The sequence below is a fragment of the Ranitomeya variabilis genome, chromosome 8, assembly GCF_051348905.1.
Source record: "Ranitomeya variabilis isolate aRanVar5 chromosome 8, aRanVar5.hap1, whole genome shotgun sequence".
In the NCBI taxonomy this organism is placed as follows: Eukaryota; Metazoa; Chordata; class Amphibia; order Anura; family Dendrobatidae; genus Ranitomeya; species Ranitomeya variabilis.
Genome location: NC_135239.1, coordinates 17,532,521 through 17,551,500, shown reverse-complemented (window position 1 = coordinate 17,551,500; position 18,980 = coordinate 17,532,521). Strand labels below are relative to the sequence as shown.

Here is an 18,980-nt window from a genome sequence, read left to right as displayed (position 1 = left end):
TGGAAAAACCACTAACCAGGAAAAGCAACCACAGCCAATATAGAATCACCCAGAAACATAACCAAGCAGAGGTGAAATATAAAAAATGCCTTTATTATATTTGATTGGCAGCAATAAAATACAATATATTATAACAATTGTGCGCACAACAGGACAAACAATATATATATTTTATAATTAAAATCAATATGAAAATAATACAGGCTGACCCAATAATATACTTAAAATATAAGGTTCATATAACCCCCAAAAAGGTAAAGATGATAAAACAAAAAGAGATCAAAAAAGTATATGTAGGATATAGAATTAGTATACGTATATGTAATTACACATATACATACATATGTAGGCTCATATATTAAACACTTTAAAACGTGAAAAAAATATATATATTTTTGTGCAAAATTTATATTTAAAAGCAATATTACCACCTCATAATATATGTGTAAAAGATACACTATAAAGTGCAGAAACTGAATGTATATCAAAATTATATACTCTAAAGCATTTGCAGCCCATATAATGATCCTCACAGTTTTATGTGCAATAAATACAAAAAAAGTGCAATGTGCAAGGTGTGCAAATAGCTATGTAAAAAACTTCCACAAAAAATATATGAGCAAAGCAAGTGTGACTGTTATGAAAAAAATTATGAAAGAAATTATTAGGAGATATTTAGCAGCACAGTACCACAAGTGCCTAGATTATATAGCACTGAGTGTGAGGAGCAGCACTGTAATCCGGATACAACCGAAGTGCCGCTGCTAATTACCATGTGCACTATATAAGAAGACAAGCAGGGGAGGAAAAGTATATACCTGTATAAAAGGGTCAGCCAGGTCCCGTGAAGGCGCATCCCGACGCGCGTTTCGGATCTTAGTCCTTCGTCAGGAAAATATTTTTTTTTTTTTTCACGTTTTAAAGTGTTTAATATATGAGCCTACATATGTATGTATATGTGTAATTACATATACGTATACTAATTCTATATCCTACATATACTTTTTTGATCTCTTTTTGTTTTATCATCTTTACCTTTTTGGGGGTTATATGAACCTTATATTTTAAGTATATTATTGGGTCAGCCTGTATTATTTTCATATTGATTTTAATTATAAAATATATATATTGTTTGTCCTGTTGTGCGCACAATTGTTATAATATATTGTATTTTATTGCTGCCAATCAAATATAATAAAGGCATTTTTTATATCTCACCTCTGCTTGGTTATGTTTCTGGGTGATTCTATATTGGCTGTAGTTGCTTTTCCTGACCAGGAGATTAGAAAGGAGGGACTTTTGTTGACAACGCGTTTCAGAGTTGTTCTACTTCTAACTCCTTCATCAGTGCTAACAGTAATAGCTACATGCAGTGTCTACTTAACTGGATTCTGAAAGCTCATTGCGCTACAGGTGGACTCCTCGGAGGCATTTACCTCTTCTGCTCCTCCTCCATCTCTTCCTGACAATAATACATTATGACCGAGTCTTCTGCCCTCTTTCTTTGGTTTACCTGCAAAAGGAAATGTCTGGATTATTGGATGTTCGATTATAGGAATAGTACTGTTATAAAGTTCCTTTATTTTAACCTAAGATATTGAAGAGAGAAGATTCAGAATTATTGACCAGGAACCCCAGAATCTCAGAGAGAAAGCCCAAGGGTTCCCAGGTTTGTTCTTTACTGTCAATAATGGAAAAATCCCAAGAGTAGCTAATGTCACCTGTCCCCTCCCTCGGCGCCCGAGAGCGCTTCTGAAAGAGGCGTTTAGGGATTCCTCTGTGTATTGTGTGCCTACTCGCTGTGTACATTGTGTGAATGTGACGTCTGTTTGGTGAAATCAAGCAAACAAATGGCTGGCGTCAGCTCAGAGAAAGCCCTTGCTCAACTCCTTTAAAGCTCCTCTGAGGAAGACCACAATGGTGGTCCTCTCACGGATAACAATGGATCACAGTGATGGGGGTCCCGGCTGCAGGCCACAATAATGACATCTGTTTATTTCTATTAGCAACATGTAAGAGGATGCTAAATCCAAGATGCCTAACTGAACGGAGTTACAATGGATTTACTCTTCCTTCAGTACAAATCCTGACCTGACTCCAGGGCTCCTGAACTTACTCCATATCACATTATGGAAAGTCTTCATGTATTTTTTCATTTTCAGCTCCTGTCTGTGGTGCTATGGAGTATTAGTAAAATGCTGTATCACCCTGTTTTAGGGTATGTGCAAACAGGATTTAATGCCTGAAATTGTCATCAGCTGCAAAAACCACTGTAGAATGGGGGAAATCTGCAGTGTCATCTTCAACCAACATTTACACCTTGCAGATATTAATTCCACAAGGCCACTCAATTTACACAGTGTGTGGATTAGATTTCATAAAATGCACATCTAAAATACTGGGAGTTTAATACGCCCCATGTGTGCATCAAACCAGGATCTGCCCTTTTTTGAGATCACGTAAAACCTTATGGTATATACTCGCACATCAGCTGCAGATTTCATACTAGAAACTCTGCAACGAAATACGGTATGAGCTCCAGTAAGTAGATGAGAAACAAAGAAATCGCATCTACAAGCTGCAGAAAATGTAAGCATAAATATTTACATTATTATTATTATTTATATAGCACCATTAATTCCATGGTGCTGAACATGAGAAGGGGGTTATGTACAGAGTTATAGATATCGTTTACCGTAAACAAATTTACAATGACAGACTGGTACAGAGGGGAGAGGACCCTGTCCTTGCGGACTTACATTCTATGGGGTAATGGAGAAGAGACAGAAGGTCGGGGTCGCGGCAGCTCTGGTGGTGGTGAGGCGGCAGCTCTGGTGGTGAGGCGGCAGCTCTGGTGGTGGTGAGGCGGCAGCTCTGGTGGTGGTGAGGCGGCAGCTCTGGTGGTGGTGAGGCGGCAGCTCTGGTGGTGGTGAGGCGGCAGCTCAGGTGGTGGTGAGGCGGCAGCTCAGGTGGTGAGGCGGCAGCTCGGGTGGTAGTGAGGCGGTAGCTCTTGTAGTGGTGAGGTGGCAGCTCAGGTGGTAGTGAGGCGGAAGCTCAGGTGGTGGGGCGGCAGCTCGGGTGGTTGGTGAGGCAGCAGGTTGGGTGGTGGAGAGGCGGCAGCTTGGGTGGTGGTGAGGCGGCAGAATGGTTATTGCAGGCTGTAGGCTTTCCTGAAGAGATGGGTTTTCAGGTTCCATCTGAAGGATCCGAGGGTGGTGGATAATCGGACGTGTTGAGGCGTGGAATTCCAGAGGACGGGGGATATTCGGGAGAAATCTTGGAGGCGGTTGTGTGAGGAACGAATAAGTGTGGAGGAGAGTAGGAGGTCTTGGGAGGATCGAAGATTACGTGAGGGAAGATTAGTTCAGAGATATAGGGAGGGGACAGGTTGTGGATGGCTTTTTAGATCAGTGTTAGTAGTTTACATGCTTCAATTCATTCTGCGGAAGTTTTTACGTATTTCTCCCTTTCTAATGCTGTGAGTGATGATATCTGTGGCAAGACCTCAGCAAATTCCACATGAAACACGAGAGAATTTTGCTGCAAATTAGCCGAACTTTGTGATCCCAAAGAAATCGGCTGTATATCATCCCAGCTATATGGATACAGTGGAAATCTTTAACAGAATATGGTCTTGTAAATTCCACTAACTACTGATGTAGAAAAATGAATGTCACGACAATATAGATGAAAAATCATCCATTTTTTTTCTGGATAGAAAACCCCCACTATTTTTATATGCTTGTGTGAACCTAGCCTCAAGGTAAGTTCAGATGATTGTCTGTAGCAAAATGCCAAAACTCTGCAGGGAAATCCACAACGCAAGTCCACACCAAATTGTGTGTTTATGCTCTGGATTTACCAATATGCATTCAAAAATTTGATTTACTAAAATAAAAGAAACACAATATACTCACCTTACAAATTGTTTGCTGCTCCCAGGCCAGTGCTTCGCTAGTAGCCCACTCTTCTATTTTCTTCTGGCTCCAGCAATGATGTGTCAACATATGTGACTGCTCAGCCTGTGTCATCTATGGAGCCTGAAGAACGGAGACTGGCGGGAACCAGGTAAGCTTTGGCATAGTAGCAGCAAAAGGGAAGAAAGGTAAGTATACTGCTTTCTTTATACCTTATATGCTATCCTCACCTACAGGTTTTATATAGATCCACAGGAAATCCACAGCATAAACCACAACACTAGGATTCAGACTTTTGATATTATTGACCTTTGTTTAGGATGGGTCATCAAAATCAGATGGGACCCCAGACACACTCACTAGTCAGTGGTTTCTGATCCCAACTGTAAAGAGTGTACAAAGTCAGAATAATACAGGAAAGCTACGATATATATCTTTGTACTGTGTAAGCCAGTAGATAGAAAAATATTTAGAGTTCTCAGTGGTTGATACCTTTTAATGGCTAACTGAAAAGATGGTAACAAATTGCAAGCTTTCAACACTACTCAGGTCTCTTCATCAGGCATAGACTAATACAAAATCTGAAGAATATTTATACACAACACAGCACAGAAAGAAATAATACAAATTTCTTCAGATTTTATATTAGTCTATGCCTGATGAAGACACCTGAGTAGTGTTGAAAGCTTGCAATTTGTTACCATCTTTTCAGTTAGCCATTAAAAGGTATCAACCTCTGAGGACTCTCAATTCTGAATATTTTTCAAAGTCATAATATCACTGCTCCATACACTGGGTATTAGCCGTCTTCTGGTACCGCAGCTCAGCTCCTATTGAAGAAAATGTGTTCTGAGCTGCAGTACCTTACATCAACCACGACGCAGTGTACGGCGCTATCCTGTTTGGATCCATACACCCTTTACACCCAAGCACCTCTGGAGCTGAATGCGGGGGTGACGGTTGATAGGCCCCCAAAAATCTGATATTCATAACCTATCCTAAAAACAGTTTATCAGTATCATAAACCAGAAAACCTTACTAAAGTCAATTAGGAAAATCCAGAAATAAATCCTTTCTTTCTGCAGCAGAAATTGATATTGTGAGGATTACAATCATCCACACATCAGGTCAACTTTCTGAAAAAATTCTGCAGCATATAGATCTCCTGCGCATGTTGGATACTGGAAACCATGGCAAATTCTACCTGTGCAAATCGCCAGTTTAAAACAGAAAATTTCTGACTCTCCTGGACCTACGACTTGTTCACGGTTAGAAAAGCATGTCTGGTTTGTTCTGGAAATGGCACCACACTTGTGCACAGGCTGTATGTGGTACTGCAGGCATTTCCCCTTTATTGGATCTGAGCTCTAACATAGAACCCAAGCCCCCCATATTGGCAGCCACTGTCTGGGTAACATGACTTTAAGAACATAGTAATATAGACGGCAATATTTTGTTAACAGAGCGACACCTCTGCAGCATCGGGGATCTGAGCGAAGAACACAACCTTGACGTAAATCAGGTTATGCAAGATTTTAATTGTGTTCATAAGCCGCATAGAGGTAAATTGAAGCTCAGGCTGTAGAATGATGAACAGGAGCTGTGGATTTTTGCAGGGTGGGTTTGATTGATGGTATCTGTCTCGCATGTCACCCTGTGAGAGCGGAAGAGACCCTCAGCGGACTGGGTGCACTGCAGCTGCCTCGCTGCGTCCTAATTTCTCTGCCCTATTGACGTCATTAGGAGGTTTCAGATCAGGCCTGCGAGTCTAGTAAATCTACACAGATGATACAAAGGGGAGGGAAGCTGATTCATAGACCAGGGTTCATTTATACTGGGAGATGTCGGATTTTGTTTCTCCATCTTCCCCATCATAAAAGTCATTCATTGCCCCCCTACACCTGACTCTAAATATTTAAAGAGCATTTACCTTTAAAAAATAAATGCTAAATTAGATTTTTTTTTTAGTAGTTTCTTGGATTCTTTGGATTTTGGGTGGGGGATGCTCTATAAACAGAATGCAGCTAATGTAAGAGAGCACCGAAGATGACAGGTGGATGTTTTTTGGGAACGCTGCTCTGGAAGAATTATTTATTACGTTGTGATGAAGACATTCAAGGCTCAGACTTTTCTGTAGGTTTGGAGCTAATTAAATAATTTCTGAAAGTGTTAACAGACAAGAAAACTTCAGCTGAACTCTGCGCTGCCAGAAATAATATGCATTTTACATAAGGAATTTAAGATCAGACACTTCGTATTGAAGAAAAGTAAAGACAGAATGAAGAGATTAAAATAGCAGAAGAGGGTATGCCACCTACACCGACAGAAGGCAGGGTTACTGCTCTTCAATGGTGGAACTATAACTCTCAGCATGCAGAAGACTAGGGTAGAGTCTGAAATGACATACAATCTAAGGAACAGTGACAGCAACAAAACAGTGTAGTACAACAACCATATAATACCTCCATACAGTGCCTACATAAATGTGATATAGAAAATTCATAACCGTACCATACAGCACCTGTATAATACTGACATACAGTGTCCACATAATGGTGCCTTAAAGGGAATCTGTCAGCAGGATTTTACCCCCCCCCCACAACTATTTATATGCTCATGTAGCTCTTTCACAGACAAAACCAGGAATACCTTTTCATGTCCAGTCTGTTTCTCCATTACTAATAAATCAGCTTTTCAATTGATTTTCAGATAAGACTCCAGAGCTAGTGTAGATCTGAAGCCTCTGTCACTCCAGATCTATTCATTCTAAGGGTATATGCACACGCTGCGGATTTTGCTGCGGATCCGCAGCGGATTGGCCACTGCGGATTCGCAGCAGTTTTCCATGAGTTTACAGTACTTGTAAACCTATGGAAAACAAAATCCTCAGTGCACATGCTGCGGAAAAAAAGAGCGGAAACGCAGCGGTTTACATTCCGCAGCATGTCAATTCTTTGTGCGGATTTCGCAGCGGTTTACACATGCTCCTCAATAGGAATCTGCAGGTGTAAAACCGCAGGTGGAATCCACACAAAAAACGCAGAAAAACGTCGGTAAATCCGCGGTAATTCCGCAGTGCGGATTTACCAAAATCAGTGCGGAAAAATCAGCACACCTTTACGCAGCGTGCGCACATACCCTAAAGGAGGAGGCAGCACTGGGTGGGGAATACAGCTGGACTGACTGAGGCTTCAGATCTACACTAGCTCTTGAATCTTATTTGCATATTGATTCAAAGTCACATACCGGGCCCATGAGGGTGAAAGGCCTGCCGACACCAGCACAAACTTCAATTGGATGTGTGTCCTTGGAGTGAAGTGTATTGTGGCGCAAACACTCGTCATGTCCGTGCGCGGGCGGCAATACACGCTGCATGGAGGGCACATATACAGGTGCTTCTCACAAAATTAGAATATCATCAAAAAGTTAATTTATTTAAGTTCTTCAATGCAAAAAGTGAAACTCCTATATTATATAGTCATTACACACAGAGTGATCTATTTCACGTGTTTATTTCTGTTAATGTTGATGATTATGGCTTACAGCCAATGAAAACCCAAAAGTCATTATCTCAGTAAATTATAATAATTAACAAAAAACACCTGTAAAGGCTTCCTAAGTGTTTATAAAGGTCCCTTAGTCTATTTCAGTAGCTCCACAATCATGGGGAAGACTGCTGACTTGACAGATGTCCAGAAGGCAGTCATTGACACACTCCAAAAGGAGGGTAAGCCACAAAAGGTAATTGCTAAAGAAGCCGGCTGTTCACAGAGTGTTATAGCCAAGCACATTAGTGGAAAATTGAGTGGAAGGAAAAAATGTGGCAGAAAGGGGTGCACAAGCAACCGGGATAACCAGAGCCTTGAAAGAATTGTTAAAGGGAACCTGTCACCCCCCCCAGGCGTTTGTAACTAACAGAGCCACCTTGTGCAGCACTAATGCTGCATTCTGACAAGGTGGATCTTTTAGTTCGGGTCCCTAGCACTGCTGCAATAATCGCTTTTGAAATTTGTCCCTCATACCGTTAAATCGCCAGGGGGGCAGGTCTTTCCTCCCTAATCCAGACGCCTCACAGCCATCACTCATGGCCTCTGCGCGCCGGGTGCCGCCTCTTCCTTCATTAGCGTCCCCGGCACCTGCGCTGCAAGTTCGAAGGGCAGCGCAACTGCGCATGCCCCAAAAAAAAAATAACAGCGCAGGCACCGGGAACGCTAATGAAGGATGGAGGCGGCGTGCAGAGGCCATGAGTGACAGCTGTGAGGCGTCTGGATCAGGGGGGAAGACCTGCCCCCTGGCGATTTCACGGTATGAGGGACAAATTTCAAAAGTGATTATTGCAGCAGTGCCAGGGCCCCGAACTAAAAGAGCCACCTTGTCAGAATGCAGCATTAGTGCAGCTCAAGGTGGCTCTTTTAGTTACAAACACCTGGGGGGGGTGACAGGTTCCCTTTAAGAAAAGGCCATTCAAAAATTCTGGGGGAGATTCACGGCGTGGACTGCTGCTGGAGTCATTGCTTCAAGAGCCACCACACACCGAGGTATCCAGGACATGGGCTACAAGTGTCTCATTCCTTGTGTCAGCCACTCATGACCAATAGACAACGCCAGAAGCATCTTACCTGGGCCAAGGAGAAAAAGAACTGGACTGTTGTCAGTGGTCCAAGGTGTTGTTTTCAGATGAAAGTAAATTTTGCATTTCATTTGGAAATCAAGGTCCCAGAGTCTGGAGGAAGAGTGGAGAGGCCACAATCGAAGCTGCTGGAGGTCTAGTGTGAAGTCTCCACAATCAGTGACGGTTTGGTGAGCCATGTCATCTGCTGGTGTAGGTCCACTGTGTTTTATCAAGACCAAAGTCAGCGCAGCCATCTACCAGAACATTTTAGAGCACTTTATGTTTCCCTCTGCTGACAAGCTTTTTGGAGATGGAAATTTCATTCTCCAGCAGGACTTGGCCCCTGTCCACACTGCCAAAAGTAACAATACCTGGTGTAAAAACAACAGTATCACTGGGCTTGATTGGCAGCAAACTCGCCTGACCTTAACCCCATAGAGAATCTATGGAGTATTGTCAAGAGGAAGATGAGAGACGCCAGACCCAACAATGCAGATGAGATGAAGGCTGCTATCAGAGCAACCTGGGCTTCCATAACCCCTCAGCAAAGTATTGAGATGAAATTTTGTTTCTGACCAAATACTTATTTTACACCATAATATGCAAATAAAATGATAAAAAAACAGACAATGTGATTTTCTGGAATTTTTTTTCTCAGTTTGTCTCCCATAGTTGAGGTCTACCTATGATGTAAATTACAGACGCCTCTCATCTTTTTAAGTGGTGGAACTTGCACTATTGCTGACTGACTAAATACTTTTTTGCCCCACTGTAGCTGAGATACAAAAATGTCATACAATACACAAGTACCTTACATTGCCCACTTAATTCTGAAAGTCTGCAATTCGGTGACATATATGGTACAGCTATAAATACAATATACATTTCTCACATATAGTACTACTATACAATGTCTACATAATGATGCCATTCAGTATACAGAGCACAGTGCCCACATAAAAATACAAAAAAATAAAATCACAACTGATAAGGTTACAGTAATCTGAAAGTAGAACATTTAGAAGAGGCGACAAGTGGTGACGGCAGCGTGATCGTGCCCCTATACCATGGCTCATTGCATAATATTGCGTAGCTCTAGCAGAATCTGTATAGAGAATGCTGCTATCAAGATAAAGCAGCAAAGCATCAGTGACTTGCAAAAAAGATGGAAACTGGCTAATTACAGCGATGTGAATAGTGAATATATCAGACATAAGAGACCTTACAAATCGCATCAACTGCAAATCAAAAGAATTATTTCCTTGCAATCATTTTATTAAAAGCCACGACTGCTGATAAAATATCTGCCATTCCTATAGTATTAGATCAGGTTAATGCGCCTGGGAATGAAGGATGCACAATACTGAGGAGGGAATTGATATAGAAGCTGAAATAATAGAATGCAGAAATCAGAAAACACACAGAATACAATATAATATACCACATGAATATGCCATGAAAGGATATAATACAGCACATGAATATGCCATGAAAGGATATAATACAGCACATGAATATGCCATGAAAGGATATAATACAGCACATGAATATGCCATGAAAGGATATACTACAGCACATGTGGCTGGGGAAATACCATAAAAAACTATAGTATTTTTTTTTTATTCAACATGTAAGGGAAATTCATGATTGAAAATGTTTTTATTTAATTTACTCATTTATATAACACCATCATATTCCATAGCACATTACAGACATTATTGTAGATCCTGACACAGTGGGTACTGACACGGCATCAGAGAATCCTTGCTGCGCACAATGTGAGGATTTAGGGTATGTGCACACGTAGAATGGTCCTCTGCGGATTTTTCCGCAGGAGATTTGATAAATCTGCAGGGCAAAAATGCGTTTTTGCTGCAGATTTATCGCCGATTTACCGCGGATTTACCTCATTTTTTTGTGCGGATTTCACTGCGGTTTTACACCTGCGGTTTTCTATTGGAGCGGGTGTAAAACCGCTGCGGAATCCGCAGAAAGTGACATGCTGCGGAATGTAAACCGCTGCGTTTCCGCGTGTTTTTTTCTGCAGCATGTGCACAGCGTTTTCTGTTTCCCATAGGTTTACATTGTAATGTAAACTCATGGGAAACTGCTGCAGACCCCCAGCTGCGGAAACGCTGTGGGTCTGCAGCAAAATCCGCATCATGTGCACATAGCCTAACACGTCTCATATAGTGACTGCAGAGTTATAGTCTAAAGCTGGACATCCCCTTTAATACAAATTCTGCTTTGGGCCTAGGTATATTAAAGGGAATCTGTCACCCCATTTTTTGCCTATAAGCTGTGGCCACCGCCATCAGCGGCTTATCTACAGCATTCTGTAATGCTGTAGATAAGCCCCCCGATGTAACATGAAAGATAAGAAGAACAAGTTAGATTATACTCACCCAGGAGCGGTCCCGCTGCGGTCCAGTCCGATGGGCGTCGCAGGTCCTCCCATCTTCTTACGATGACGTCCTCTTCTTTGCTTCCTGTCGTGGCTCCTGCGCAGGCGTACTGATTTGTCCTGTTGAGGGCAGGGCAAGTACTGCAGTGCGCAGGCGTCGGGAAAGGTCAGAGAGGTTCAGCGCCTGCGCACTGCAGTACTTTACGCTGCCCTCAACAGGGCAAATCAGTACGCCTGCGCAGGAGCCGCGACAGGAAGCAAAGAGGATGATGAGATTGTATGAAGATGGGAGGCGCCAGACCCAGACCGTGACGCCCATTGGACTGGATCGCACCGGGACCGCCCCTGGGTGAGTATAATATAACTTGTTTTTCTTATCTTTCAGGTTACATTGGGGGCTTATCTACAGCATTACAGAATGCTGTAGATAAGCCCCTAATGGTGGTGGCCGCAGCTTATATATGAAAAATGAGGTGACAGAGTCCCTTTAAGTTTTGGCCTACGCTCCTGCTGAACTGTTCCTTTAAATCTGGTAATAATTGTCTTGCTAACACGTTGCTAATGAAAGTGAATGTGTGTCTGCAGCACATCTGTTATCCCCTGCATTCAGCCTGTAGGAATACGTCTCCTGAGTACGAGTTACCTCCTGTAGTGCGGCCATATTACGTATCTCCGCTTGACTCATTCCCCCCAGTGAACACAGATGCCTCCTTGTTTCCTGGCAGGTTACAATCCTATTCTATGTGTTTGCTACTGAGCGACATGCAGGGATTTCCCTCTTCCTCTAATTCCGTTTAGCTGTGTTTTGCCTGATAGCGATGGAGCTCGATCTCGCTTACATAACTTTTCCTGTATTGCAAAATCCTTGTAAGAATTAGCTCGAGTGTTTTGCTTCAGCTGTGAGTGAAAGACGTTGGCAGCTGCTCATAAAAACAATTTTACTAAACGCTGAACCCCAGATTAACATTGGCTCTATTGTTTGTAAACATTAGATCCAGCCTCTTTGTAATGTATCTTCATCATGTATAAATCTGCCTGGAAACCATCAGCATTCTGCAGTTGTCGGATCTCTAGTTGCTATTTATAGTACATAAATAGTATTCTGCTCCAGATATACCATGAATACCTTGATATAAGTTGTTCTGGATGCATGGCAGGGTCCTACCTAGTGCTATCCATAGGCCCTCCAGCTGGCCGAGACAGTCGCAGCATCTTTTAAATGGTTAATTAGAAAATTAGCTGGATTGAAAACTCCATTTGAAAGACTTTCCTACTATAAGGAGGCGGCTTCACCTTGGGTCTACAGGGGCTTCTATGTGGGACCCTTATAGCTTCTTTAGCCATGACAATTACAGAGCAATCAGCAATGAAAGACCTAGTACAGAATCAGGGAAACAGTGGGGACTGTGGAAGGGAATGCAGAACTGGACTTGACTCCTTTCTTTCCACCACTATTTAAGATTTAGGCAACTGCACCTCAAGGAATTCAATAGCCATGAGCATTTACTTCATCTGTGCACACAGCACCAATGCAGAGCAATGTCATGGCACTACAGAGACTGTGTTCATATGAAATTGGTGCTAGGTTTGGCTTGAAGATTCATTTCTACCGTTGAGTCATTATGGTGAAGCAATAGCTAAAATCAAGCATTATACTAAATAGAGGGCACCTTCCCCACGCTTTCATAAAGGGGTCCTAGCTAACAGAGAAATCACCATTGTCTTCGTCAGCCTTCAGTTCCTGATTAATGTTTATCATGACCCACACGAGATTCTGTATGGATGTTGCCCATGTTCTGATATCGAAGTCAAGTGCTGCATGATACCAATACTAATATTAAATCCTGTGCTGTAATAACACCATATAATTATAGCCCATTGCATTTTTCCTTTAGTTTTTCTATGTGAGGCTGAATAAGTGCAGCAGCTGGGAGCCTTCGATGTATGGTTCCTCACAGTGGTCATGACCTCCCGTCCCATCCCATAGAGTTGTCTTGTAGGATGAGCCACCTGCTGATTTCATGTGACCTCATTCTTTTCATGTACGGTGCAATGTGTCATGAATTTGGGAGCGTGCCGGCTGTAGATTTGGGTGGACTGCTTCTGAAACGGAATTTTACACAATCACACAAACAGCTTGAGCAGCCAACTCCTATCAGAGCGTCCCAATGTAGATTACGTCTGACTCATCAGAGAGCACTATCCTGCACTAGCATCATGTTCTCCTTCTAAAAAAAAAACAAGAGAAACCTACAGCTACCCTAATATAATAGGAATGTAAGGAACACTGTTGACCCTAATATATTAGGCCACATTTACTGATACACATAAGATAGCTGTCGGCTGAATGGTCATTTGGCTGATGGAGATGCTCGGCTCAGCCAACCGTTCATGTATTTTCAAAGAGGACAGAGGAGAAAGCCGCTGTTAGACATTAGCTTGTCTTCCCTGAAAGGAAAAGGTTTCGGCAAAGCAATTCTAACTACTCCCCAATCGTTCTCCCCCAATGTCATCTGTCATCAATGGGTTTAAATACTAGTGGAAATACTGGGGAGCAAAACCAGTGCAAAATAGGGTTTTAACTGCTAACAGGAGTGTAATAACAATAGGAGAGTATTTCGCAATTGCAACATATTAAACGCATGAGACAGCTGCAGCAGGACACGGGTCAGAAGACCGGAGAAAAGCTTGATCCACGTAAATGGTGTCTATATCTGCGCTGCTGCTGAAGATTCCAAGATATTGGGAAGTTCTTTATCAAAGTTTTATTTATACAGGTTTTTAAAGTCAATGCGTTTCAAAGTCACACAGGACCTCTTCCTCAGGGCAAGACCTAACCACTAATCAATTAGGTTTTTTTCTTGTGTGACTTCGAAATGCGTTGACTTTAAGTACCTGTTAAATAAAACTTTTATAAGGAACTTCCCGATATCTTGGAATCTTCACCAGTAGCGTAGGTATAGATACCATTTGCCTGGATTAAGATCAATGAGTTTTGCCATCTTGCGTGTGAATGGAGGCCTTTAGACCGGGCCGTGTGAAGATGCATTAGTATTATCACTGTCAGACAAACGATGGTTCGGCCAACAGCTGACTAATGAGTATGGGGATGTCCCAACTTTCCTCCATGTTACATGTTGACGGGAACAAGGAACACAGATATTGGATTATAACATGCCAGATCCTTTGTGCCTAGCGTACATGATCTCTGGAAGAGGCATTATTGTCTCCACATAGAAAACTCAAGCATGCTCAGCTGTGGGGTGCAGGAAAATAAACTGATGGCCTAACAGTTGTACGTTTATGGGTGAGTTTACTGGCCGTTAATGCCACAAGATCGCTGCCCTCTATGTTAATCGCTGAAAACATTATTCTCAGTAAACATAGATATAAAAGTATCTAACTATATATACTATTTCCTCACTTTACCTCCTATAGCAGAAAGATAAAAAGATAAAAGCATGTGCGGTGCCAACACTTTAAAGAATGTCCACAAAAGACCACAATCTTCCACACATTTGCCTCTAAGCTTTGCCAACCAATTCCCATCTGTTGGATAGGGGTGAGTGGACCATTGTTACAAGCCTAGAAACTACTATATGATGAGCTTCCTCCGAACAATAGGCAGTAAATGACTTCAGTGACCCAGCTGTCTGTATTGGGCACTGCCTGGCATATATAGTGTTGGGTGAGTGCTGGAGAAAGAAATGAGCTTTGCAAGATAAAACAAGAACCCTTACTAGAAGCTAAAATAATCCAATAGTAGAGTCACATGTAATATTGTGTACGTGCCAATGTCATTACATGTGCTGAGAAACATGCTGAAGTGTATGATGACTGTGCTGCACTATTGCTGTAATATTTTATCAATTCCATAGATACTAATGATGAACAACATGAGAAATGTCAGCAGTCAAGGATACAGAGGATCACATGTGTAATATGCATATCTGGCAGCTTTGTGTTCCTGTAGAAGGCCATATTCACATGTTTAATACAATGTTATTATGAAGTTAACAGGAACAAAGTTATTTTGACAACAAGTTACATGACCTAGATACACGCCGAGGTATGATGTGATTAAGAAGTGCTCTTATACTGAACTTCACATCTGCCGTACATTTTAATTAAAGGGTTTGTCTTATTTCTTAAATGGATAAAATTATAAAGGGTTTGCAAGATCAAACAACTTTGCATTTCACCTCTAAAAATCCTTTAATTGTCAAGAATTTTAAAGAATTTTAATTTTTTTTGTTTGTCTACTGCTTGAGGTGTTTCTGCAGGGAGTAGTCTCCTAGGCAAGGAGCGCAGCGTTTCCAAACTCTGGGCTACAAATCTTACAAATGTTGATCTGAAAGTGGCCAGAATGCTGGATCTGGCTGGCTTCCATACCTCCTTTGTGCATCTGCTTACAGCATGGGAGAGCTGCGGTCAATTTAGGCCACTGGCACAACCATGCCGCTGGTCTGAACTGTCTGATTCATCAGGAACGCATTACCCCCTACACCCACCTTTGGCAAAAACGAAGCCAGAAGGCAAAAGAGTAGTCCACTTCTTAAGACAAACGATAAAACAACCCCTTTAGGGTCTCAAGTGAGAAGACTTTTGTCTTGACATTTGGCATGTGTGTATTTCTTTTCCACTGACCCACAAGCCTTTTAAAATCATTATTGCCACAAATGTACATACAGTATGTCACTTTCAAGAAACTTAAAAACCACATGTAATAATCAGGGTTGACTCCAGTTGAACAAGAGCCACAGAGTTAAAACGCATTTCCAGTGGCCGATAGTCCGTCAGATTCTTGTCACGAGGTTACAGCAACAGAGAGGAGCCAGAAGACCACAGCATCTGATTGCTCCTAATCCTGCGCTGAGAAGAAGCACCACTTATTCTTTGTAATGGTGTTTATTTATTTTGGTAGAACAGGGGTTAGTTGGCCATGTTGGAAACTCTGAGCTCTCAGCTGAGCTCAGTTAGCCATTCCCATCCCCTTTATAGCCTGGGTCCTGATTCACAGCCAGGTCAGAGCTAGCCTTTGCTGCATGGCTTAGGAGGAGAGGTGTTCATATGAGGAGTTTTGGAGGAGTTATCTGTGACTGTTGTTTGGTTTGTAAGTGTGGTAGTGGTAATTCCCTTTCCTCCTCTAATTTGTTTTTTTCCCCTGTCCTCCACTCCCCGATGCATTCCTCTGTTATATGTGAGTGAATTTTTGTATGCCTGGTATTTTCAGTTACCACCTTGTTTGTGTAGCATTGTTTGTTGGGTTGGTGTACTGTGGAGCACAGTAGTGCCCCTCTTCCCTGGGTGGGGAAAGAGAACAGACGGAGGGCTAACTCAGGAGATAAGGCAAGGGTGGCGGCCCTGGCATCTACACCTTCAGAAGTATCGTGGGGAATAGGGCGAGCTAGGGCACCCACTAGTGGTAGGGACAGGGAAGGAGCCCTTGGTCCTGGGTCACCCGACAGCTGAGTCATGAAAATTCTTATGTTGATGACCCATCACTCACACAATAATCGTGTAATGTGAATGTTTTGAGCAACAGAACGATGAGTCCAAAATGCTTGTTCTCATTCATCTTTCTTAAAACTGTATGATGTAAATGGAGCAGGGGTGGACATATTATTGGTGCAAACTGTGCAGCCGCACAGGGACCCAAGAGGTTAGGATGCCTATTTCCACATCAAAGGCGGGTGGAATTGTGCATTATGATGAGCTATTCCACTGCAAAGGGCCCATATGTTGTTCCTGCACAGGGGTCCTTTCCAGTCTATGTCCGCCAGCGAAATAGTGATTGTTTATTCATTCAATGATTAGACCGGCAAAAAGGAGGCATGAAAATTCAAGTCCTAAATCATTATGGCTTTCAGTGATTGGTTGATTGTGTTTCAAGCCAATTATTAAGGATCAGTTGGAGCATTGGAACGAGGACATATTCATGTCATATTGTTCATTGCTATTATCGAACATACTACTGTTCATATACAACTGTGAAAATGATTATCAAACATTTTATCAGTTATTCAAATACATTTTCTTTGTACATTATCAACGGAAATGTTTGCACAATACTTTATGAATTCATGACATCAAAATAAATAGTATAATTTATGAGATTTGAAAGTTGAACACACTTACCCTTCAGATTGTCTGCGTGAACACGGTTCATAACGTTCAATGTTACAATTCAACCATTTCATTCTCATCCTATATAAACACTTGTATTAACATTTTTGCTTGTCGTGAGTTATGATCACATCGTTCATATGATTATCTATCAGTGCAAATAATAATAATAAATAATAATCTTTTATTTTTATATAGCGCTAACATATTCCGCAGCGCTTTACAGTTTGCACACATTATCATCGCTGTCCCCAATGGGGCTCACAATCTAAATTCCCTATCAGTATGTCTTTGGAATGTGGGAGGAAACCGGAGAACCTGGAGGAAACCCACGCAAACACGGAGAGAACATACAAACTCTTTGCAGATGTTGTCCAGGGTGGGGCTTGAACCCAGGACTCCAGCGCTGCAAGGCTGCTGTGCTAACCACTGCGCCACCGTGCTGCCCGATAATAATAATAATAAATAATAATCTTTATTTATATAGCGACAACATATTCCACAGCGCTTTACAGTTTAACAGCTTCAAACACAACAGTCATAAGTAACAATGTTAACAATACAATAATTAAAGCACAATAAGCCGCCCCTGCTCGTGAGAGCTTACAATCTACAATGAGGTGGGGAGATACGAAGTACAGGTGTGTATTTACAATGATGTATTTACAATGATGGTCCAGCCATCTTCAGGGAGTGGGGGATAGATGGAAGTAGCGAATGAGCTACACAAACATAAAATAACTGATTAGGGAACATGATAGGCCGCTCTGAACAAATGTGTTTTGAGGGAGCGCCTAAAACTATGCAAATTGTGGATGGTCCTAATTTCTTGGGGTAGAGCATTCCAGAGTATTGGCGCAGCACGGGAGAAGTCTTGGAGTCGGGAGTGGGAGGTACGGATTAGTGCAGAGGTTAGTCGAAAGTCATTTGTAGAGCACAGAGGTCGGTTAGGCCATAGACAGAAATGAGGGAGGAGATGTAAGGGGGTGCCACACTGTGAAGAGCTTTGTGGGTGAGAACAAGTACTTTGAATTGTATCCTGTAATGAATGGGCAGCCAGTGTAATGACTGGCGAAGAGCGGATGCATCTGAGTAACGATTAGCTAGATAGACAACCCTGGCTGCTGCATTAAGGATAGACTGGAGAGGGAAAAGTCGAGTGAGGGGGAGGCCAATTAATAGAGCGTTGCAGTAGTCCAGGCGGGAGTGGATCAGGGCAATAGTGAGGGGTTTTGTTGTTTCTACGCTATGTTCCAAATTATTATGCAAATGACATTTTTCTCTGATTTTCCTAAATGGTTGGTGCAAATGACAGTCAGTCTAATAAAAGTAATCACCCGTTAGAGTATGCATCGAATTTTATTGAAGAAACCTCCCAATGATAATAGTATAATCTCCAAAATGAATAAAACCTTAAAATGCACTCTTCCAAATTATTAGGCATAGTAGAATTTCTAAACATTTGATATGTTTTAAAGAACTGAAAATGCTCATTTGTGGAATTTGCAGAATAAGGAGGTCACATTCACTGAACAAAAAAAGCTATTTAACTCCAAAACATCCTAACAGGCCAAGTTACATGTTAACATAGGAACCCTACTTTGATATCACCTTCAAAATTCTTGCATCCATTGAACTTGTGAGTTTTTGGAGAGTTTCTGCTTGTATTTCTTTGCATGAAGCCAGAATAGCCTCCCAAAGCTGCTGTTTTGATGTGAACGGCCTCCCACCCTCATAGATCTTTTGCTTTATGATACTCCAAAGGTTCTCTATAGGGTTGAGGACAGGGGAAGATGGTGACCATACCATGCGTTTATCTCCTTTTATGCCCATAGCAGCCAATGATTCAGAGGGATTCTTTGCAGCATGAGATGGTGCATTGTCAGCATGAAGATGATTTTGCTCCTGAAGGCACATTTCT

The 18,980-nt window shown here is 41.9% G+C and overlaps 1 protein-coding gene and 1 long non-coding RNA gene across 5 annotated transcripts in view; one reads left to right on the top strand and one right to left on the bottom strand.

Moving 5' to 3' along the window:
• PDE4B (phosphodiesterase 4B) overlaps nt 1-18,980 on the top strand; it is a 469,036-nt gene that overhangs the window by 278,591 nt on the left and 171,465 nt on the right. The window lies entirely within an intron of this gene.
• The window catches only part of LOC143788096 (uncharacterized), a 93,171-nt gene that overhangs the window by 2,964 nt on the left and 71,227 nt on the right, over nt 1-18,980 (bottom strand). For both annotated transcript variants that reach the window (XR_013218554.1, XR_013218553.1), the window contains exon 2: nt 1,437-1,513. This is a non-coding gene — a long non-coding RNA (uncharacterized LOC143788096). The remainder of the gene's footprint in view (nt 1-1,436; nt 1,514-18,980) is intronic.